Source organism: Muscardinus avellanarius (genome assembly GCF_963383645.1).
Source record: "Muscardinus avellanarius genome assembly, chromosome: 12".
Taxonomy (NCBI): Eukaryota; Metazoa; Chordata; class Mammalia; order Rodentia; family Gliridae; genus Muscardinus; species Muscardinus avellanarius.
This window is the reverse complement of record NC_137798.1, coordinates 16,346,007-16,370,565: the sequence shown is the minus strand read 5'-3', so window position 1 is coordinate 16,370,565 and position 24,559 is coordinate 16,346,007. Positions and strand designations below refer to the sequence as shown.

The following is a 24,559-nucleotide window of genomic DNA, read 5'->3' as shown; positions in this document are numbered from 1 at the left end:
ACACAGAAAGACATCAGGCTACTCAATTAGAAAGATCGGCTCTACACTGGTGGCCTGGATTGCTTTAGTCACACAAATCACAGCTAATGAACACTTTGTATGTGTTTTGGTTCTCTTTCATTAAACTAAAGATGATGGTATCAAGCACCAAAAAAGTCCTGTAAAATAAATCTTAAGTGAATACATCGAAAATGATAGAGAGGGGCTGTTGTTTTGAGTGAAAAGTGTCCCAACAGCATGTGACAAGCTATAATTTATTAAGCAGGAATCATAATCAGAAACATAAGCTAGTAGAAGAGTCTAAACTTTGCCATGAACACATTACATTCACTAAATCTACTGAACAAACAGTATCGAGTTCCCGCATTTTTCCACAAGTTGTAATACGTGGTTAAAATTATCCCCATAATTGGGAGGCTAAGACAGGAGGATCGTGGTTCTTGGACAGCCTCAGCTACTTAGTGATGCCCTTTGCAGCTCAGTGAGACCCTGTTTCAAAAACAAAGAATAAAAAAATAGGGCTGGGGGTGTCGCTCAGAGGTAGAATGCCCCTGGGTTCCACCCCCAGTACACACACACACACAAGAAAAATCTCCATAAATAAAATATTCCCAAATTACATTTGTTCTAGCAAGCACTTGTCAGAAAAGTGACCCTTGTCTTCATAAAGAAATTTGGTAATAAATAAATAAATCAACTCTTCAATTACATAAGTTATGTCACACTTATCTGAAGCCAGATGTTATCAAATAAAATACACACGAGCTAGGTATGGTGGCACATACTTGTAATCCAAGCATTTGGGGGGCTGAGACAGGTTCTCAGACAGCCTCAGCTACTCAGTGAGGCCCTGTCTCAAAAATAATGGAATTGAAAATAGGGCTGGGGGTGTTGTTCAAAGGTAGAAACCCCCTGAGTTCCACCTCCAGTACCGAAAAAAAAAAAAGAAAATATACACACGCATACACACACACGTGCACACACACATTGTTGAATACAGGGGAATTTTATCTACCATACTTTGTTGCTGCAGTAAAACACTGCTACTTCCTCTTCAGATCTCAATATCATGTATACACACACTGCATATCTATGTCAGAAATTAAGTAAACAACATATACATAGATATGAATCACAGAGGACATATATTTGCTGGCACAGGGCTACTGGTACTAAACCCCTGTTAGGAGACAAAGTGCTGCTGTGAGTTCAGAGCTGTGCTACACACACTCCGAATAAATGACACCCCGAAACGCCTGTTCTCGGACCCAGGCGTGTTCGAATGGCGCTTGCATGGCCTTAGTGGTCACAGCCGAGAAGCACAGAGACATACTTTAAAGACTAGTAATGTAATTCTGGCCAAGTACTCCCTCCAGACAGCCCCACCCAGCCTCTCGGGGCACAGATGGCACTTCTCTCTTCTGTGAAAATGTGAGCATAGTTTGACTCCTCTGCTCCTGATTTTTCTCATTTTGTGCATCTGGATCTTTTTTGGGGGAAAAGCCACTGAAGTAGAAACCATATCTCTTTTGAACATTTCTATGTGCCCTGTATATAGCAGGCATTTCTTGACCATAGAAAATGGAAGTACCAGGCTAGATGTCCTCCTGAAACAAGAGGATATGCTATTTCAGTTTTCTTTCTGCCAGCTCTGTTCAGTTTTGCGTTTAGGCCCACGTGAGACCCTGGATGCATAGTTGCAAATGATGATGTGAGTTACTCTGTGATTTGGAAGAAGAGGCACCCGTGGCCTAAGCAGTCACTGCTGTGGCTGCCTGTAATCTTCCTCGGTTTGAATCCCATGTAAAGACTATTTTCGAACCCAGAGATTTCTGTGAGATGTTTAAGTGGGATAGTGAAACACACCGAAAGCTGCAGAAAACTATTATAATGGTCAACATTTCCTGGCCTGTGTTAACGATTTTTATCTCTACGTATCTTACTTGCTAATTTTCTGAAGTATTTGCACTGGCATTTATAATAGGCATCAATCTTGAAGCTAAATGTGTTACTTACTGCCAGTGAAGTAGTGCCTCTGTTTGGGCAAATGTGTTTTATATCTGTATTGTTCCTTCACAGGTGGACACTTTCCCTCATTAATTCATGTATTCATCCCACCACACATATTTATTGAGCACCAAACATTTAAAGATGCTCTTCTAAATTAAAAACCTCAAAGGGGAAGAGAATATAGTAGTATAACTATCAACCGCATGCCTTCAGCCTCTAAAAGTGGCAATAGTGTGGCCCAGCATGGTATCATATCCCACAGTTCTCAAGAAAGCTACAAAGTTAGATGTAGTTTTAGTTGCAAGGTCTTCATCAAACCCACCAAAGGTAGGTCTCATACAACTATTTTTGCCCTCACGTCTGATTTTGGAAGGTGCGGTTTGTGTGAGGGTAAGGGAGCTTACGTATTTTGCTTACATATTCGTTTCCACGTTTGAAGTGGTATAACGTTTGTCATTTTTACGAGGTAGCTCCTACAGCACCCAATTAAACTTACTCTAGAAGAAATGACTACACGCTGTCAATTTGGAACAGCTGGCTTTGCAGAGGTTAATTACTGCCATTCTATTCTTTGTTTGATTGCTTGATAGGCTAATCTTTGCAATTGTTCTTCTGGATGTTTCCTGTGATGCTTCATCATTAAACTCTGACATGATGTGTGACCAAGGCTACTTTAATGAATCATTTCAAAAATGGCGAAATCAACAAATATTGATCCAGCGCTTACTAGGGTAGGGCTCTTTACTAGACTGTGAGGGGTAAAGAACTGGAGGCACTTTTAATGTGCCCTCATACAATGTGTGATCTAGTTGAGACCCAGTGAACTTAACTAGTAGGAGTTTTGGAGGAGCATCCGAGGAGTGGCATATTTTTTGGTAGAACGCGAGAAAATTCCTTCGCAACAAGGTAGTCTGGAGGTGAGATTTGAATAGGACCCCCTTGAGTAAGAATGTGGGATGTCGGAATGAATAGAGCTCATTTCCCCAGGATAAAAAGACATGAACATAGACATGGCCAGAGAAATACCCTGGTGTGGTGCCACAGATGCCTTTGTTAATTCTGCTGCCTACGTGGTATTTCTAATGACTTCTCCGTACTTGTTTCTTTGAGATTTCCCTGAATTGCTGTGGTTGGCTAATTCTTCTCACCTGGAGAAGTTAGCTATAGACAGGTTTTTCCTTGCCCTGGATAGTCAATAATTTGATCTTTACTGATGGTGGGCCCATTTATCACAGTAAGTTGTCCTTTCACTATACCTATTGACTTGTATTTATCAATACCAAAGTCCATTTGTAGCTCATCACTAAAGTTCTTGGATATTTTCAGTAGTTTTTGAAGGTGCATTTCAGAGCCTGGCAGAGAGATACTTTTGACATCAATACAGTGCAAACGGTTGCTTTGGTTCCTCTTTAGCTTAAAATCAAGTGTTTCTTTCCTCTGTAATGGATTCTTAAATTATCCACATTTGGAGGGTAGGGGGGTCCAAAAGACAAAACCTTCTTGACAGTTCTAGCACTAAAAGATGTAAGGGTGTCCCACTTACTCATCATGCACCTCAAAATATCGACAACTGAAAGGCCAGTGTTCTAAAATTCTCTGCAAAAGCTTTGCTAGCTAGAGAGAGAGAGGAGTCCACGTCCTTGGTCTAGATGCATATGACTGCGGCACCTTTAAATGAGAGTGAAATTCTTCTAGGTCCTAAAGAAATGAATGGTTCACCAAAGAAAATAGGAAATCAGTAATGTTTAAACTACATTCAAGAATGCCTTAAGAGAAATTTCAAAGACAGTGTGAGGAAGACTCTGTAGAAGGATCTATTGCTTAAAACAAAAGTAGTGATGCTCCTCTACCTCCTTTGATTTTCTATTTGGTTTCTCATCCTAAAATAATTCCCTCCTTCCTTTTCTGATGATTTGCAGAGAAATGTAAACGGTGGTTAGGATTAGCCAGCAAACAACTTAAAAAAAAAATCCCTCTACCCTCAACAAGATAAGAGCACTGGAAAAAAGATCAACCCACTTCCACAAATAGCAGATTATCTTTTGAGCCAGTCTCCTGGTGTCCAAACAGAGCCCTGGTCAAAAATCTATATCATTTACACTGTAAATGAAATATGCAGCTCTAAATAATATTTCAAAACAATGACCTATGGATGGTATTAAAAAAAAAAAGAGTAACTGAGGGGACGGGAGAGGGGAAGAAGGAAACTCTCTAAAGCACATGATGTACTTAAACAAACATAGAGATGCCAACCACTAAGCCAAGCATGGGAAGGAGGGTTGGGGAGGGAACGGGGTGGGGATTGAGTAGGGGCTAACTGGCCGATGTGTGCATGAATATATACACAAGTTGTTTTTTTTTAATTCCATTATGATGTATGAATAAAATGCAACCAATAAAAAATTTAAAAATGAGATCCTATCTATCATCTATCTGTCTATCATCTATCTATCTCTGTAGACATAGGCTTTTTGGAGGTAATGGGGATATTTGTAGGAAAATCATCAATAAAAATAAATGATAGTTTGAAATGGTCAAGCAAATGAAATAAGTGATGATAGCACCAGATGAAGGACAGACAAAAATCTCAATCACTTATCAATCAAGTAATAATGTACAGGTTACAGAAGTCAGGCCCCAAGGAATGCAAGACCTGAGTTAAAACTTACTAGATCAAGCCGGGCATGGTGGAGCACACTTGTATTCCCAGCATTCGGGAGGCTGAGACTGGAGGATCATGGTTTGCGGACAGCCTCAGCTACTTAGTGAGGCCCTCTGCAACTTAGTGAGACCCTGTTTCAAATATTGAATGCCCCTGGGTTCCATCCCCAGATTCGAAAAAATAAATACTAGATCAATATGGTTGCAAGAGGTAATCACTTTCCTGTTTGATAACTCAGGAGTCTTCCCAACATAGAGTCATTAAGAAATAAACTAAGAAATATCTTCCCAGAGGCTGAAAGAAAAATGACATCATACCTAGGTAAAAGTAAATACTAATAAAATACTAGTAGAACATGCACACAACACACACTCGTGCACAGGCTCACATCTGTATATATTTTAAGTTAGAATAAAGCAGGATCCATGAAAAGGCTTTTCAGTGATAATACTGGTGTAAAAACAAAGAGGATATCATTTGAATAGGCCCCCACAGTCAGTTTACTAAGTGGCTTTTCTCTGGATAGATGTGTTATCGAGAAAGCATATCTAGCTAAAGAGCTATGTACATATTACCCCTACTTTAAAGAGTATCTACTGAGATAATCAAGTGGTAGGACCTCTTGATTATATTTGAATACCAATAAACTACATCCTCCATCAGACAGGAGACCTATTCTGTCTTCAGTATGGATTGGAAACTGGAAAAAGAAATCACATAGAATCACATAGAGATGTCAAAATTTAAATCAGGCACTCCATAGTGCTTCATTTTATTAAGTGATAATTATTTTATGGATAAGTTCAACAAAGGCATTAATGCGACACCTACCTGTTTCTGTCATCTTCCTGCAATTGAAATCTGATATAGAAAGTTATTTATTTTCTAGGTGGTATTTTCTAATATGAGTTGCTTTAGGATGATGTATTTCTTCAATGGCTAAAGAAATGAATCTTGTGAAATGCCGTGAAGGGAAACTATTATGCTGTATCTTTAACTGAATGTGTAGAATTTATTATTTTATTGAAATACCCAGAGACACAAAGTGTATCAAATTATTGACTAATTAGCCTAAGAAGAAAATGCCTATAGCTAACTTCTCTAAGTGAAAAGTATGGCCAGATCGTGTAACTAATGTGGAAGAAGATAATGAAATGAGAAAGACTCTTTACTGGATAATCTTTTAAAAATTATTTTATATAATTTTACTGGTGCATTATAATGATACAACATAGTGGAATGCAAAGGGATAGACTTATGTATGCACACACCACTTAATGTGTTTCCCACTGCATCCCGCGTAGCATCACATAATCTGTCTCCATCCTCAAGCCTCCTTCCCTCTCCCCTTCTCTCCACCCCTTAAACTGTCCTACTGGTCTTCTCTTTTCTCTTAAGTTCCTTTTGCTTCCTGTTCTCTCTTTAGCTTCTACATCTAATCTCACGTAGCATTATTATTGTCTACTTCTATTCATTTTCCTACAAATAACACACCTTAATTCTTCTTTATGACAGATTGAGAAATGAGGAACACTTCATGAACCTGGCATCATCCTTGCGTGCTAGTCTTCTCTGCATGGTTCCAATCTTAGTACATGTGCTGACAAAGTGGGCGCAAGCTTACTGAGCTTTTACAGCATTGCCTCATTCTTGCCAGATACAAAAAACCCTGCTATCCAGGATAGTTGAGTAATGAGCTGCTTTGGTAAGGCTGATAAGCTAACAATTGATACTTCTAGCATGCTGCAAGTCACAAAGAAAGTGTTTAGGACAAGTTAGCAAATAAATAAGTAAAACTGCTAACATGGATTGAACCGAGCTACATCTCCAGTCCTATTTTTTTATTCTATATTTTGAAACAGAGTATTGCTAAGTTGTGGAGGGCCTCACTAAGTAGCTGAGGCTGTCTGAGAACCTGCAATCCTCCTGTCTCAGCCTCCCAAGTACTGGGATTACAAGTGTGCACCACCATTCCTTGCTACATGGATTTTTTAAAAACAAAACAAAACAAACAAACAAAAGAGATGATTAGTCTTGTTTGCAACTTAAAGGGAAACATCTCAAGGTCAACTCTAGGGTTTATAGCTCAACCTCTCCAAGTACTTCTGACATTCTGTTATTAATACTAATAGGGAGTTTGAGTTATTTAAAATAAAACTATCATACTTTTAGCAGAAAGTAAAATTCTTCATTGTTTTGAACCCAAACATATGTATTCATTACAAGAAAAATAAGCAATTTCATCACTGAGATGAATTTATGAATTGCCAAAGAGGCAATGTATAGTATTGGAAACACCTGTATTAATAAGACCTAGGAAATTTGGCTTCAATCTTACCTCCACTCCTAAGTGCATGGCCTTGGGATATCATTTCATCTGCCTGTCCTCAAGTCCTTTTGTTTATAGCAATAGAGACTTGGATTCAACAGGCTCTTTGATGCCTTTTTGCTCTGAGACTCAAATATTCACTGCTGGTGAAGAACCCAAATCCAGCTAATCACTCCCTCATGGTATCACTGAATAGGTTACTGAGAAAGTAAGCGGCCACTAACCTAGCCTTAGAAGTAATGAGTATTTGTGAGTTGCTGTTGTTTGTTTTGTGTGTGTTATTTCTGAATTAAGTTTGTATTTTTCTAAAGGAGAACTGGCTCCTTCTCAGCTTAAGTTTTCCAATCATGAAGAGATTCCTGATTGTTATTTGCCAAATGAATTGCACAGGGTCATGAGGTTATGGAGAGGTTTGGGGTTGGTGAGTTGTACTTTACTCAATTCAAGTCTTTGAAAGGAAGAATCAGTGTAAACGACAGGGATGTAGGATAGAGAGGGAATGTGTATATTGGGAAGCAGGAAAGGAGAATATAAGAAATGTTGTAACCCTTTCCTTTCTGCCTGATGCATTTCTCAATTCCACCAGGGTAGATCTCAGAGTTCCTAATGAGAAATTTGCCTACATTTCTTCATGTTTTCCTTTAGAGTACCATTGCCATGGTAAGCAGAGTTGCAAAGAGGAAGGTGTGGAGCAGATGAGAAGATACTTTTTAAAATATCAAAATCAAGCCAGACATGGTGGCACACAAACCAGCACTTGGTAGGCTGAGACCAGACGATGGCAAGTTCTAGGACAGCCTCAGTAGTGTAGCAAGACTTTCAGCAACCTAGCGAGACCCTGTTTCAAAACAAACAAGCAAAAAAAAAAAAAAAAAAAGAATAAAGAAGGTTGGGGGTGTAGCTCTGAGGTAGAATGCCCCTGGGTTCAATCCTCAGTTCCATAAAAAATAAAATAAAAATTATTTAAATGACATTAAGCTTTACTGCGCAAAAATGAAGTGAAAATCATAACTAAGGCAAAGGTTATTTATTATTAGGACACTATAATTTGATGGAGAAATGTTAAGAAGTAAACTGATCAAATCAGCAAACAAAACCTCAATTGTCTATACCAAAAAGATAATTGTTTAAGAAAAATGGACTCAGGAACATCTTATCTCAAAGAACCCTCCTTTACCACAGGGCTACATAGGTGATGAAGAATTCTGAAACTGTATGGAAATCATCTTTTGCATTCCTCATTCAATTCAGATGCTGCAGAAGTTTTGGGCTTTTTTCATAAGGAACAAATTCTATAGTAAATATAGAAACGTTTTGCTAACTATTCAGAAGTTCAAAAAAATGCTCAGTCGAAAGCAGGAAGAGATTCTAAAGAAGAAAACAAACAGATCCCCACATGTTGACAAATTGAAGAAGAGTCAGTCAGCGAGAACTCAAGGAAGAATTTATAGTAAACTTCCCAGCCTGTATTTGGAAATGAGAAGGTCAGAAAAAACAAGAGACTCTTAAATCAAAAGAGCGTCAAGTTAGCATTTGAAACTAGAGATAAGCATGATTTATATATGAACTTAAGATAAGGATTCACAGAATAGGGCAATTTAAACCACAGCGAAGTCTACCGTTATCCTTAAGGGCAAGTGTCAGAAACATTGCCCTCTTGAATTAGTGGAAGAAGAAACTATCAAACCACACTAGCGCCGGATCTGTAAGAGCAGCAACCTTTCCACAGGCTGAACCTAGGAAAAGGCTTTCGTGTGGGGAGGAGGGTTGGCAGGCAGTCTCAAATTCCCAGCTGATAGCTGTCTCTGTCTCGGGGGGAAAACGTTTGTCTTAGATGGTTAGTCAAGTGTCAGAGCGCTTTCATCTCTCAGATAGGAAATGGAAAATAAGAAAATCAAATTATCTAGTCTATGCGTTGGCTTTCTAGTTCTTTGTCACCATTAGAAAGGATGGGAGGAAGAAAAGGCCCACGTTACCATATTTTGTACCATTAGGCTTACTTTGAAGGTGATTTATTTTTATTCAAATGACATCAAAAGGGTATGGACTTGAGAACTTACTCAAATTGAATGGAATGGAAGACATGCCTGAATGCTAATAACGTACATAATTCTCAGTCTATTTGGACCAAGAGATGGTTACCCCAAACATAAAAATGACCTCGACAAATAGTATTTTCCTTTTGATACTAGACAATTCAGTAACATCTATAAATAAAAATAATAAGAGAAATAAGCTAGGTATGGTGGCTGGTACAAAACTGTAATGACAATACTTGAGAGGATGAGACAGAGGAATTATAGATTCCAGGACAGGCTCAGCAATATAGTGAGACTCTCAGCTACCTAGTGAGACTCTATTTCAAAAACAAACAAAAAATAATAATAAAATAGCTGAGGGTATAGTGTGGAGGTAGAATGCCCCTGGGTTGAAGCCCCAGTACCACAACAAAACAAAACAAAAATCCTAGTAACTATATAGAGGCTTAAAAGTCCAACACACAAAAAAATTTATAGTGGGAATACTAAAAAATATACTAAGATATATACTAGTATGTATATACTTAGTATATACTAAAATATACTAAGGGTAAGAGACATACAGATATTTCTAGATAAGACATACAGATTATTCCTAGATACCTTCCCTAGATTATAGTACACTACTACTCTTAAACCATTTTTACAACTTTTTGGAGGAATATATGGTGAAATCACGAGGAGACTAAGGGTGCCTGATTTAAGATATATTGGATTGACTAGATAAACTATTGAAATTGATTATAAGGCAGAATCAATGAAAAATAAATGTCGCATACACATTTTGATAGAGTTAGGTTCTGGGAAACATATAAGGGAAACATGATACAAGTATAAATACCAAGAGCATGGCAGGAAAATGAATGGAACATGAAAATATTATGCTAAGTGAAACCAGCCATTGTGAGGAAATCAAGGGTCACATGTTTTCTCTCCATATGTGGAAGCTAAAGAGAAAAGGGAACCCAAAAAGGACCTCAAATAAATAATATCCGAGACCAGTAGGACAGTGAAAAGGGATTGGGGGAGGGAAGTGGGAGTGGAAAAAGGAGTAAAAATTGAGATTTGAGAGAAGAAATAACTCAAATAATGCTATGTCCATAGATAGATAGATAGATAGATAGATAGATAGATTAGATAGATAATCATTACCAATCTCACCACCATGTATGGGGGAAACGACTAGGATGGGGTCCAGAGAGAAACAAACCACGTGCTGTGTGCATATTTGTTTGGATAACTTTGAAACTATACACGATGTATAGTTACAATGCACCAAGTATGTAAAAATAAAAGAATATAGCATTGAGATATCACTTACTCTGACTCGGGGGCAGTGTAGTAATAGAGAAACGTAGGTAAATAGCTAACAGAAGGCTGGCACTTTAGAAGAAGGTTGAGTAATACAACACAACAAGAAAAGCCAGTGAGCTCCCTCAGCCTCTGCAGGGAGCAGGATGTGGATCCCTCGTCATGATAGGCCACGCAGGACCCACTGGAGAGGACAGCCAAAGAGCCCAGAGGAACTTAGGAGGAGGAGAATCTGTTATCGAAAGCCTATCTCAAAAAGACTAAGACCCAGGTCTGGAAGGAAATATAAATGACCTTTGTAAAAGTGCTAAGAAGTTATAAATAGCTCTGTCATTTCCTTGCGTCTAGTCTTCCCAACCACCATGATTACACCCTGCCCTTATTTGCCTCACACAGTCACTCCTCTGCTCTGGTAGCCTGAGAATCATTGTCTCTCCTTCCAGTCATCCTTTAACCTGCAGCATGCCATATTTCTAAAATCAAAATCTGATCTTGTAGTTCCTCTGTATAAAAAACGCATTGATCTCTATTCAGTCAGCATTGGAAGTGTCCTAGGGTTGTGGATTTCAAAATTTCATAATATAGTCTCAGCTAACATTGGCCAGTTTCTCACTAGGTTCTACCCTACTCTCAAACCTTCCTGTCTCAGGCTCTAATATCATGTATTTCAGCTGAATGAGACCACTCATTGTTTCCTGGATATGCCCTTTATTTTCTAAATCAGTGCCTTTGTGCAGACTACTAGCCACCAATATCCTTTCTCACACCAATCTCCAATTCTTTGCTTGATAAAAAATTGCTCTTTATTGAAGATTTAACTCAAATTCCATCTTTTGCGTGAAATCTCCATCAATCCACCAATGGGCAGTTTTCTTTCTTCTTCTGTATATGAAGTACTCTAAATTACTTTATCTGGCCTGTGTCACACTTTAACTTAATTCTTTTGGCCTCACAATTAGGTACCTCACTAGGGTATTAATGGGGAGACAAGCTATTTTAGACACTTCTTGAGGTTGATGTCATGAGGACAACTCTGCCTCTCTCTAATAGATCCTCTGATGCCTCAATCAGAAAATGTTAGTAAAATCAGAGGCCTGACCCAGTATGTCAATTTCTGTCATCCTCAGCTTGTCTTAGTGAGTTGGAAGTTTATAGAGAGTATGCTGGTTCTACAAATATAATGAGCCCAGTGTTTATGGTCAGCGATGTCTAAGGAACTCTACTTTCTCTGCATCAGACATTTATGTAGACATTATATGGATGTAGTGAGCAAAATTTCCAGGCCAAAGCATCTTTTATATAGCTCTGACTTCCATACCCTTCCAGGAACTAAAATAACAGTTATACATTGCAAAAGATTACATCTACACCCTGCAATGGAAGGGCAAATGCACTGATTTCCTCTCTCTTCCTCACCCTCATAAATCAGAAAGCTAAATTTACCCCAGGGATTTCACTTTTCAAACTCAATGTACGGGTATAAAACAAATTTTGTCCTCACAGGACATCCCATTTTTGTTTCATTAGTTCAAGGAAAGGGTCATTCAATTTTTAAAGCATTTGGTTTGATCTTTGCTATGATTCATGCTATCTAACACCCACAGACACACTATATACTGAATGTATCTTATATATAAAATGCATCTCCATAGACCCCACAATGGCAATATCTTCATGCAATGTACTCAAAAACAACATTATGAGCACAGGAGTCTAGGCAAGGTGACCCAAAATAAAAAATAAACTTATTTAGTATTTAAGCAATTATTTATTTGCCTAAGTTCCTATTCCAAAACAGATTTTCTCCCCTTAAAAGGCAAAAAAAAAAAAAATCCCCTAGAGCTAGTGGAACAAATATCCTTAACCCCCCAAAAACAAGGCTTAAATTTACATGAATTCTATTTTAACATTTTTATTCTATGCTCAACAATCTTACTGATTTTTCATTCTACAGAAGGTGATAAAGATTTTATTAATGTAATAAAAGAAAAAAAAGAAATGAAGATGATTTGTCATAATTAGATAAAACAAATTCTTGTAATCTTAATGTGAGGACAGACTATGATACTAAAGGAATATTGAATTATTGAAAAATGATTTTTACATAATAGAGCCATTTGCATTTGCCATTTAATAATATTAAACAGCAATTCTGATAGCTCCATTTTTTTTGTCTCTAAATTCTTACCAGGGAGCAGTTATTTTAAAAGATTTTTCTCATTCTCTTTAGAAACTTTTTCTCTTCTCTAATGGCCCAAATTCTATTTTCCATGCTGACTATCTACAGGGAACCATGATCATCAGCCTTTGCATAGAACCTCCTCTTCTTCATGAATTAAAGATTGCATAGGTTCATTTTTCAAAAAGAAAAGAAAAACTAAGAGAGGATATGTAGATTAATCTTCTTTTTACCGAATTATGATAACTTTGTTGTAAAATCCCAAAGATCTCAGACTTGAGGGTCAAAGAAAGCTCAGCAGAGTTGGAGCCTGCATAGCCACAGCTCAACCAGGGGGAAACAGTTATTACCTGGGCATCTCTGTCTTATTTCCCACAGTAAGAAAGTTGTCCAACTTAGAGGCATTGCACACAGCTAGAGTAGGGAGGTGAGCAAAAACATTTTAGAAGTCCATTTCTTTGACAAATCTAAAACACAGATCAAATTGGCCTTCTTCCAAGACTAAACAGCTGCCCCCCACCACCAAATCCCCTTATCCTGTGAAACAGCATCTGAGATTCCAGCTCATACATGGCACAAGACCCTGTCTCCAGTCAGCCAGCTGGTTATCCATGGAAGAGGCTCACGGCTGACACTCAGATTGACTGGTTCACACTAATTTACTTCACACAGATTCCATTTATCTCCTAGAAGATCCCCTGGCAGCAGCTTATAATGGCATATCCTAGGACACCTGCCTGCATGAGTTTTTAAAGCAGCAGTGCTTGATGAATCTGAGGCCAGAAAACAGCTCACAGATTGAGGAGTAGGTGCAATCAGAAAACACCAAGAAGCACAGCTGGGACTTGGGAGCTTGCTTGGCTGGTTGGAGCAGCTGAGCATTAACTGTGTCCGTTTTTCTGAGGGCTGCTATCATTGGAGAAAATCAGAGCCATCTCATTTTTCCTTTACCCTTCACCCTTGGGGGGGGTGAGAAAGAAGAGTGGGAGAGAGAGACAGAGAAGATGTGCTATTGCAGCAGTGGGTAAAGCCATAGAGAAAACTATTGTGATGATTTAACCTTCACTTTTTAAGTGTTGCTGATCTTGGCAGAATTACAGCTAAGTGCTTTAATGTTAAGATGCTGGGTAGCTGAAGTGGGCAAAAGGTGGTTAGAAAAAGAAAGTAAATGAGAACTCCAATTTATTTAATTTCAATAACGAGGTCTCCAAGGCTGGCTGAGATGCTGCGTTGTGAGGCAAGTCGGTTATCACCTAAAGAAAGGAGTGTGCTTTTCTACTTGCCCTGCCCTGTTGACCACAGAAGCCAGGGAAAGACATAAAGGGGTTCCATATTTATCAAATGAATAAATGGGTGGAGAAATGGATGGGAAAACTGTTCCCTCTTCTCACTTTGACATTTTATTTTATTTTATTTTATTTTATTTTATTTTATTTTATTTTTGATGGTACTGGGGTTCCTGGAAACCCTTCTACCTCTGGGCTACACCCCCAGACCTATTTTATATTTTTATTTGGAAACAGGGTCTCTTAAGCCAGTGAAGCTGGCTTCGAACCTGCGCAATCCTCCTGTCTCTGCCTCCCAAGCGCGGGGATTACAAGTGTGCGCCACCACGCCTGGCTCTCACTTTGACATTTTAGAAGTGTGATGAGCCATTGGCTCGTGACATGGTCAGTATCCAAAAGAGGAAGGGATTGAGATTTGTTTTTAATGGTACTGAAGCTAACAGAATTAAATAATACTAATTCCGTGGCAAGTCTATCAAAGCGGTGACAAGACACATTTAGGACTCTCAAGGTTAAACACTGGGCTACAATAGCTGGTTGATGGAAAAAGTAGGATTAAGGCTTTTTCATGAGCTGTGACATGATCCTGTGGTCTGCCTGCAGCCTTAAGCTTTGAAAAGCAGCTGGGCTCATCTTATGAGCTCCAACTCAAAGATGTTCAAGAGGGTCCTGGTCCCCAATCCAATTAAACAGAAGTAAATAGGAAGAAGAATTTTGATGACCACCATCATGATTTTTTTTCTTAATAAAAAACGGTGTAATTGCAGGTTACACAGTTCCTTAATCTGACATTAAATATAACAGATTGCTGATTTATCCTGAACATGCCAATCCTGGCTTTCTATGTTGCTGTGCTTAATTTTAGGTCATTATCTGTTATTATGTGACTTGTAATCCTTAAAGCCCATGATTGTGTCTGAATATTTGGCACAGATTGCAGTTGGTAATACAGGGATTGTATTTCTAAGAGTGATGGTTTAATTGACTGATGTAGTATGATTAGATGTTTAAAGAATTACATCCATTGCTTTTTTTTTTAATTGTCCAGTTTCTAATACGTGTTTTATTCAACATTGTTTAAAATCACTTATTTAAATTTAAAATCATTATTCAGTTTTAGGAGACTGATAGAAAAGACAGCCTTCATATACACAATACACACACATACACACGCAGTAGCTTATTGTTATTGAAATTCTTTATGATGTTATTAAAATACCCAATTCAAATAAAATCTTGAGCCAGGCATAATGGCATATGCCTGTAATCCCAGGACTTGGTAGGCTGAGACAGGAGGATCATGTTCAAAGACAGCCTCCAGCCTCCGCAGGTCCTGAGTCTCATCAAAATAAAAATAAAAGATAGGGCTGCCTGGGTAGCTTGGAGGTGGAATGCCTCTAGGCTTTCTTTTCAGATGCTTGATTGTTTTCTTTGCTATGCAGAAGCTTTTGAATTTTATACCACACTATTTATTGGTTCTCAGTTTTATTTTCTGATCTTTGGAGGTCTCCTTGAGGAGGTATCTACCAGTTGGTTCTATGTTTTCTTCTAGTAATCGCACAGTTTCTAGTTTAATTTCTAGGGCTCTGATCCATCTTGAGTTGACTTTTACACAGATTGAGAGGTAAGAGTCTAATATCATTCTTCTACATGTAAATATTCAGCCAAGAATTACTTAGTCATATTTTTTGAAATTTTAAGTCTTTGAATCAAGCATCTGAAAAGAAAGCCTACAGAATGGGAAAAAATTTTTACCAGCTACTCCTTGAATATAGGACTAATATCTAGAATATATATTTTTAAGAACTCAAAAAACTTTAAAACTAAGAAAACAAATAATTCTTTCTTGAAAGGCCAAGCATGGTGGCACATGTCTGTAATCTCAGTACCTGAGAGGCTTAGGCAAGAGAATTTCAGGCTGGTTGCCAGAGTCAGCAACTTAGTGAGAAGCTCAGAACCTTAGTGAGATCTTGTTTCAAATTAAAATAAGACTGAGGTAGAGTGTCCCTGTGTTCAATCCCCAGTTCCACAAAAACAAAAACAAAAAACAACCAAAAATATTAGAAAACAAAACCGAAAATATGCAATTGAAGAGATATTTCTCAAAATAAGAAATACAAATGGCCAAAAAATATATGAAAAATTGCTCAACATCAAAGCAAACAGGGAAAAGCACAGTGAAACTCCACTGAGATTCCATCCAACTCCATCTAGAATGACAGTCTTCAAGAATACAAACAATAATAACTTCTGGGGAAATAATAACTTTTAGACACTGTTGATTAGGTCATGATATTTTACAGAAAGTAAAAAATTGGGTGCTCTCCTTAATATGTGGAAGCTAAGAAGAAAAAGGATCAGAGGAAGAACTCTAGATGAAGAAGTGGAAGCCATAGATGAGAAAATAAGGCTACGTAACTGAGGAGGGTGGGATGGGAGGAGGAAGAGGGAAACTCCCTAATGTCCATGATGGACATTCACAAATCCATCAAAGTCAACCACTGAGCCAAACATGAGCAGGAGGGAGTGGGGAGGAGATTGGGGAAGGGCTAAAGGAGTGACATGTGCATGTATGTGTATGTCGCTACCATCTTGCACCGCATTAAGATGCATGACTACAGTGTACCAAAATAAATAAGTAAAAAAATTAAAGAATAAATAAAAGGAAGTGGAAATTATCATCAATAAGAAAAGAATTTGAAAAATCTTAAGAGCCTATAGTACTTACCCCTATAATAATTAATTTAAAATTTAGATTAAATAAGTAATTTTGGGAGAACTGGTAGTGATCAAAAGGTTAAATGAACAATTATCACAGCAGAAAAATGGAAAGAAAAGTCATTTGACAAAATTCTGTATTCATTTATGTAAAAATATTTTAAAAATCGAGTTGCTGGATCCATCTTTGATATGACAAACTATATATTTCAGTTCCAAAACCAACATCTTACTTAATTTTAATTTCCCCATCAAAATAAGGAAAACAACAGAGTTGCCCATTATTTCTAACCACCATTTAACATTATGTTGGAAATATTCACGGATGCAATTAAGCCAAACAAAAACAATTATAAGCAGAGTAATAAGAAGTAAAGCTATTTTTATCGGAGGATTTAATTATATATCTAAGAAGTCTAATGAATCAATGAGAGGACCATTGTAAGAAAAACAATAACTTAGTAAAACAGCATGGCATGTAAATCTGTGACCTTTAAAAGTACAAACAAAAACCAGAAGATACAATGACAAAGAAGCCTTTGTTTTTCATAATTTTTAGGATGAGAATTGTGTGCATACATGCCTCCATCACACTGGATGTAATCACGACGTATGGCTACAATGTACCAAATAATAAAAAGAAAAAAAAAACTTTGTAGATCTATGGGAGAAAATTTCTATAGCATTCTGGTAAGACACAAAAGTGCATTGAACAAATAGCAAAATATTTCTTATTCCTGTAAGGCAAAATTTTGAGCAAGTGACTGCATGACTCAACTCTGAATCTACTTACTATGGCATAAAGACTTCAACAGACAGACTGAAAACAAGTTCAAATATATGTTTGTGGAGATTTTAGTGAAAAGGGTCCTGGGATATAAATTCATAATTTAGTGTTCAATATACTATACTGTTTCCCAAGAATTGTCACTATTGAATGGAAAATAGATGAAAATGTGTGTGTGTGTGTGTGTGTGTGTGTGTGTGTGTGTGTGTGTGTGTGATTAAAGCAAATTTGAACAGGTGGTTATTTTCATTAAGAAATTTAGGCTGGGCATGGTGGCGCATGCTTGTAATTCCCGCGCTTGGGAGGCAGAGACAGGAGGATGGCACAGGTTCGAAGCCAGCCACACTGGCTTAAGAGACCCTGTTTCCAAATAAAAATATAAAATAGGTCTGGGAGTGTAGCCCGGAGGTAAAAGGGCTTCCAGGAACCCCAGTACCACCAAAAATAAATTTATAAATAACTGTTAGAAATGAATTATAGGAATGTTTCATGCCCTTATATTGTAAAAATAACTAATAATAATGTGTTACTATTATAATATTCATTTCATGAACAATAAGTGTTACTGGGTGGCAAGCACTGTAATGAGGTGCTGGTTTTACAGGGTGATTGATACCCTCTGTATTCATCAGAGAGGTCTCAAAGTTAAGCACTGACCATTCACAATGAAGGATACACACCATAGCATGCCAGAAATGTGCAATCACCAGAATTCCCATATAGCAAGAACTGTACCAGCTCTTGGTCACCACACCTGGAACATGCATTTCATCTGCATGTTCTGTATGTGTTCCATTTGGTGTTGAGTTGTGAGCATTAGAAGATGTTAATTGATTGACTGGAGCTAAGTTAAGCTGCTCAACCCTTGAACATACTGCCTTCATGATAGAAGAATCGATTTGGTGGTAGGTACTTCAGGTATGCTTAAGGCATCTGGAGTGGGCAGACTAATTCATTGTCTGTGCAGAAATGCAGAAAAAAAATGGAGGTGTTCTCATGGCAGCAATGGATAATGGACGGGAAATAAGAAGAAATGTCACTGATTTTCAAGGTTTTATATGATGAGCTGCATGTCTTTTTTGTGACTGACCATGCAGAATTGTCTCCTGTGTAAATCTATATCAAATGTGAGATGACCTCATCCAGTGCAAAACAAGCATCTAACAGATAATAGGATGTTAAATAGAGCGGCTTCTTATAGTAATTTGCAACAACACTGCCATCATCACATACTTGAATCTTCCTTATTTTCAATAAAGTAGTGCATGGTAGCACTGAACAGTATTTGGGACCTTCCTCCTAAATGTGCCTGTGCTATGGTGAATTTCATAGGTGAGACTTCCTAAACAGAGGAGAAATAGCCAGTGTCACTTTTACTTTTTTGCAGAGAATATCGCAGGTAGACCTGACAGGAGGATGTTTCCATCACACAGTGGGCTTGTAATTCCTCTTGTGTATCCAGACCATGTACAGAGTTTCGAACAACTTCAAAGAGAGTGATTTTGAGGAGCGAGAGAGTTAGTCACCAAAAGGAGAAAGCCGGGTATTAATCTTTGATAGACTCCACTCACTAATTTATAAAGGCAACGGGATTTGGGATGAGGTAAAAACTAAAAGATGAAGGAACTATCTGGAGTGAATAGTAATGATTTCCTGACTATGGCATCAACTGTGATTTGGGGGGGGTAAAATATAGCTTGATTATAAAGCGTTATATATATCATTGGGTAGCTTATAAGTGACTGTTAGATTTTAAAACCTAGTTTCTAGTTACTTAAGAACAGAACAGCCATTTGCCAGAAGAGGCATATAAGTCATAAGCATTTATAGGTGAAGATGATTTTAGCGCTCAGCGTCCACAGAGAGAGATTAGCACAGACAGTGATCCAAAGAGGGCCTATGATATTTTAGTTATTTTTTTTTTACTTACCTACTACTGATACCTTTGTTGTGTGTGGTAAACTATTTAATAACCTAGTATGTTCCATTTGTTCAAGTAAGCTTTTGTACTTGTCAGGAGTTTATCATTATTAACAATCTTGTTTCAACAGCTTTTTGAGATATAATTTCCATACCATACAATTCATCCACTTAAAATGAAGCATTCAAGGGGTTTCGTTGCCTTTTAAAAATAGATGTATTTATGCATCAAAAGAGAGCTCAGTTTGATAGAGACATATCCGCACACAGTACTCTTGTGTTTCTTGCTGAGTCTTACCCTACTCCCTCCCCACCTCATATATTACATAAAAATCAGTATTGATAACTTCTTGTATGAACATAAAATTATTTGAACTGTTTTCTTAATCAAATCTCACTTTTACCTCCCCACCTCCCTTCCACTCTTCTCCCCTTATTTATTTGAAGTCCTTTCTGATTACCAATCTTTCTCTTTAGCTTCAGTCTCTACCCACACATGCCACCCTGAACCCACCCATTCTTTTTTGCTTCATCTTAACACCAACATAGGCAAGGCTGAGAAAGATAGGCAAGAAGCTCTAGAAAGAATTTGGGAATTTTTTTTTTTTTTGTACTGGGGATGGAACCCAGGGGCATTCTACCTCTAAGCTACACCTTCAGCACTATTTTTTATTCTTTATTTTCAAACTAAGTTGTGGAGGGCCTCACTGAATAGCTGAAGCTGGCCACAACCCTGATACTCCTGTCTCAGCCCCCCGAATGCTTGGGATTACAAATGTGCATCACCATGCCTGGAAAATTTAGAAAAAATTTAAGAAAGAAAACAAACAAACAGCTGTGCCTTGATTATAAAGAATATACTTATCTAGGAAAGGATGGTTTGAAGCAATTAAGCATGGCCAATATTATTTATTCTTAGGAATATTTGTTAATTTTATCATCCTATGCATATATCCATACAATCATATAATTTATACATTCATATAATGACAGAATCCTAGCCCTTCTGGAGGGACCCTAGTACATTAGGAGCTATCCAAGGTACTGTAGGAAGGAATCAATAACAAGACAGGCTTGGTCGATGCCCTCACAGATCTTATGGTCTAACAGGCAAGAGACCTTGACCAATAAATGATGACTTCAGGTAATGAATGCCAAGCTGGGTGAGCACAATGTGCTTTTGGAAGATGCAGGTAGCCGACAGTAGACTGCTTTATTTCTTGACAGAATTAGACTGTAGCAGATAGACTCTGACTAAAATTGACTGAATTTCAGAAGTTTTGGTTGTTGACATATATACTTGAAATACATTACATTCTTTATCCTTAATGCAATCCTGACAAGCAAGCGCATGTGTTCTCCTTTATTGATGAAAATATCTCCTACTCATGCACATAATAAATGCCAAGGCTGTAAAAATGGGACCAGCTTAAAAAAACGAGTTATCCAGAGATACAGCTCAGTGGAAGAGTGATTGTCTAGGATGTGCAAAGCCCTGGTTTCGATAACTATACCCCAAAAAAAGAAAGAAAAATGGAAAGAAGGAAGGAAAGGGAAGGAAGGGAGGAAGGAAAAGCTGATTTGAATAGTGTTTTCAAGAGATAAAGGACCTAGACTGACAAACAGAAGTTATGTATAGTAGAAATATAATTAATTAAACCAATGTAAAGATGAAGTCTTACACATAAAGCCACTTAAGCTATGCTTTTATAATAGCTCAAAGTCAATCAATTGTCTAAATATTTGCCTTATTCTTGTGCCCAGCTCCAGTACATATACCCAAATTGAAGTAGCTGAACCCTAGGCCTCAGACCTAGGTGTCAAACTTCCTGAGAAATACCTTGTCAACTTATGGGTAACTGCTTTCTGTTTGATTCATGCTGATACTTTCCTGGGTGGACTGCTGGAACCTTCCTTTGTAACACAACTCCATAAGTGAGATTATCCAGTCACAGAAAGTAAAAGGTCATATGTTTTCTCTAATATGTGGAAACTCGGGAATAATTGGGATACCAGAGAGACTCCAGATAATGGAGTAGGAACTTCAGTAGAGCCAGGGGAAAAGTTGAGGTTCACTCAAGGAATTACTACCACTGGCTATATGTACGTATGTGAAAATACCAATGTCAATCTCAAGACTCTCTGCTGGGAAAGGAGAGATGGGGAGGGAGCTGGGCAGGGGGCATCAAGTGCTGTGTGCATGGACACATGATTTACATGATAATGAGAGACCATTAAGCTTTCGAATCAAAAGCATAGAAAATTTTAAAATAATTAAAAAGTTTAATGGAAACAGAAAACCCTAATCTTACTTGAGTCTTTTTATTTTTTTGAATGGTGCTTACTGGCAAGCATCAAGATGAGTGTTAAGGTAATAGGTTTGATGAGGCATAATCCATGCCGGCAAACGCCTTACCCTCTCATGGTTCCTGATCAAGGTCTGACAAACCTCTTCCTAAAGGGTAGCCTGGTAAATATTTCAGACTTTTCAGACTCATGAGGCATACAATTGCTATGATAACTACTCAATCCTACACTTAGACAGGTTGCAAAAGCCACCGCAGAAGATGCATGAACAAATGACTGTACTTGGTTCCAGTACAATTTTACTTACAGAATCAGGCAGCAAGCAGGCTGGCTTTCACCATAAGATTTAGATAACCCTGGATTTGCTGCTTTGGATTAGTGTATCGAACTACCCAGTGAGGCCCAGTCCCCACAACCTGGCATGTACTGGGATACTGAGGGCTCATCAGAGCCTCTAAGCCTAGAATCAAAACACAAGAATTTTTCCATCCTTCTATTTATTAAACACTAAATATAAAACTTACTCTAATTTCTCTGGTCCCATAAATCAAAAGATGGGTGTTTTTGTCTCTACTACATGAGATGGTTAGGAAATGCGTCAAGATTTTCTGCATATGTATTTTTTTTTTAGGTCAGTAGGACTTCATTTTAAAAGCGCTATAGATAGAAGAGAAGGATGAATGAGGGCACACTAATTCAAGTCATACTTATAGAGTATCTAATATGTGAGATAGAACACAGGTCTTGGACGCAAAGTAGCAAACAAGACACATACCGGCTCTATACTTATAAAGCTTAGGGTCTGATTCAGAGACAGACCATACATGCATAAACATGAAATATTATTAATATTACATGAGTACAGGGGATCAGAGAGTCACAAGATGCCATGGTTATAAGTAATGCTATGAACCTAATGAAGTTGGAGGTCAGAGGAGGCATCTCTAAGAAAGCTCCTTATAAAGTAAGACCTCAAGATGAGTGGGAACGAGACTGGATGTATGTAATGGGAAGATCACGGGTGGGACGGCCCTGCCTGCCCAGGTTGGTGGAAATTCTGAAGGAAGGAGCTTGGCTTGGTCTGGGGGTTGAAATAAGGTGAGTGAGACCAGAGCACAGGAAATGGACAGATGACTGGAAAAAAAATAAGGCTAGAGAGTTGAGGGATGAAACCACAAATCTAAAAAAATTTCACAGGGTTTTGTACTGTATTAAGTTCTATCAGAAGACATCACCAAAATAATATATCCGGGAGTAGCATGTTTAGGTCAACACACATTAAAAATAATTCTGACACTGTAGGTTTGGAAGGGAAATTTGATCAAAGGTGTCTCTCTCCTCTCAGCCCTTACTGTGGACAAAGGGCCTTTTAGCAACTGTATACAGGACAAAGATGTGAATAAAGACAGAGAATCAGCAATCTCTTCCTCAGCTTCATCATGTATCCATAAAGTGGAGACATTTATTGTCCTAAGTTTGCTTCCCTGTGGAAGCACAATTCTAATGATCTGTGCAAATAAAATATAAAAATCAGAGTCCCAGTAATGAATTGTAAAGTCACTATATAAAAAATTACTTTAAAGCATAAGATGTTCCAGACAAAGAAAACAGGGAAGATGACTCTGTGCACCCAATGGAAAGAATGATTGAAGGAGGTGGGAAAACAGATGTAAGGGAACCACTCAGATCTGGGAGAAGACTCGGAACACACACACACACATACACATGCATGCACACACACACACGCACACATTCAATATGCTGGGCAAGAAGTTTCTGATCCTGTGTGACAGTTGGTCTTCATCTAGTAAAAGAGTTCTGCAAGACCAAGGTGGGGAGGGAGGGAGGAAGGGAGGAAGGGAGGGAGGGAAGGAAGGAAGGAAGGAAGGAAGGAAGGAAATGACCATTTGGCCATTTGCTACTGAGCAGACAGAAGTGTCATCTGGAAAGCTTTATAAGTGTCACCTGCCAGTTTTAGATAATCCCCAACTGAATTTTTCTACATATGTCCGTGTCTGTGTGCACACACATGTGTTATTGTGCATAAATATGCAAAGATACAGAGTCAATAGCAGACTGATTTCATACTGGTGACAGAGGTGTGACTTTTGGTATATGCCATATTAATGGCTCGCTGCTCGCGAATGCCATTGATCCTCCGCCGTTCGTGTACCAGCGTGTCAACGATATTCATTGCATGCAACATCACAGAGCAAGTGGCCCCATCTCATGTGTCTGCTTCAAGGGCAGGCCCAATGTGACCTCTGACTTTTGGTTTTACAATGGATAAATGCATCTTTTAGGACCATAGTCTATTTGCATAGCTGCCCAAACTGCTATGAAGTAGTTTCATATTTTTTTGTTAAATGTTGATAGCGAGTTTCATAGTAAAGGACTAGGCATCTGAATATTTTCAATTGTGTTCTCCTTTGAAATGAAATTTAAGGTGCTTCACTTTCATTATATTTTATTAAAAGAAACAGAGAATATGAAATGCTTAGAAAATTCTTTTTTTTTGGTGGTGAAAAACCTGTATACTACATAAGAATAGAAGAACTCTCCCAAACAGCCTGAGTTGGAAGATATGTCACACTTTTCTCTGTCACCTATTTCTCATCCTGAAGAAAATATTAGCAAGTAAAAATTCTAATGTTATTTGACTTCATTCCTTTTGTTTGGAAACCCATGTTTACCCACCCCTCAGGGGCAGTCTGTGTGGAAAGGGCTAATTTCTACGTAGTACAGAAGCTCATTGGAAGTGGGGGGGCCCTAAATGTGAACTGGACAGTTCAACTCGTAGCTCAGAAATTGACTTGAACTATTGTCAATAGTTAATATCATTTAAATCACCAGAAATCTCATGAAAAAAATTAAATGAATAGATTTCTTTAGAGGCCTTTTTCACAGCCAATGATTCAGAATACTACATTTTTTAGATAGGGGAGAAGAAAAATCATAAGGCCCAGTAGAGAGAAGAAGTAATTTTATTATCTGGCAAGATAGCGGCTTCA

At 38.0% G+C, this 24,559-nt stretch overlaps 1 protein-coding gene across 2 annotated transcripts in view; it reads right to left on the bottom strand.

Annotated features, from left to right (window-relative positions):
* Nucleotides 1-24,559, bottom strand: part of WDR72 (WD repeat domain 72) — a gene marked incomplete at both ends in the record, with an annotated part of 202,792 nt that overhangs the window by 6,370 nt on the left and 171,863 nt on the right. The window lies entirely within an intron of this gene.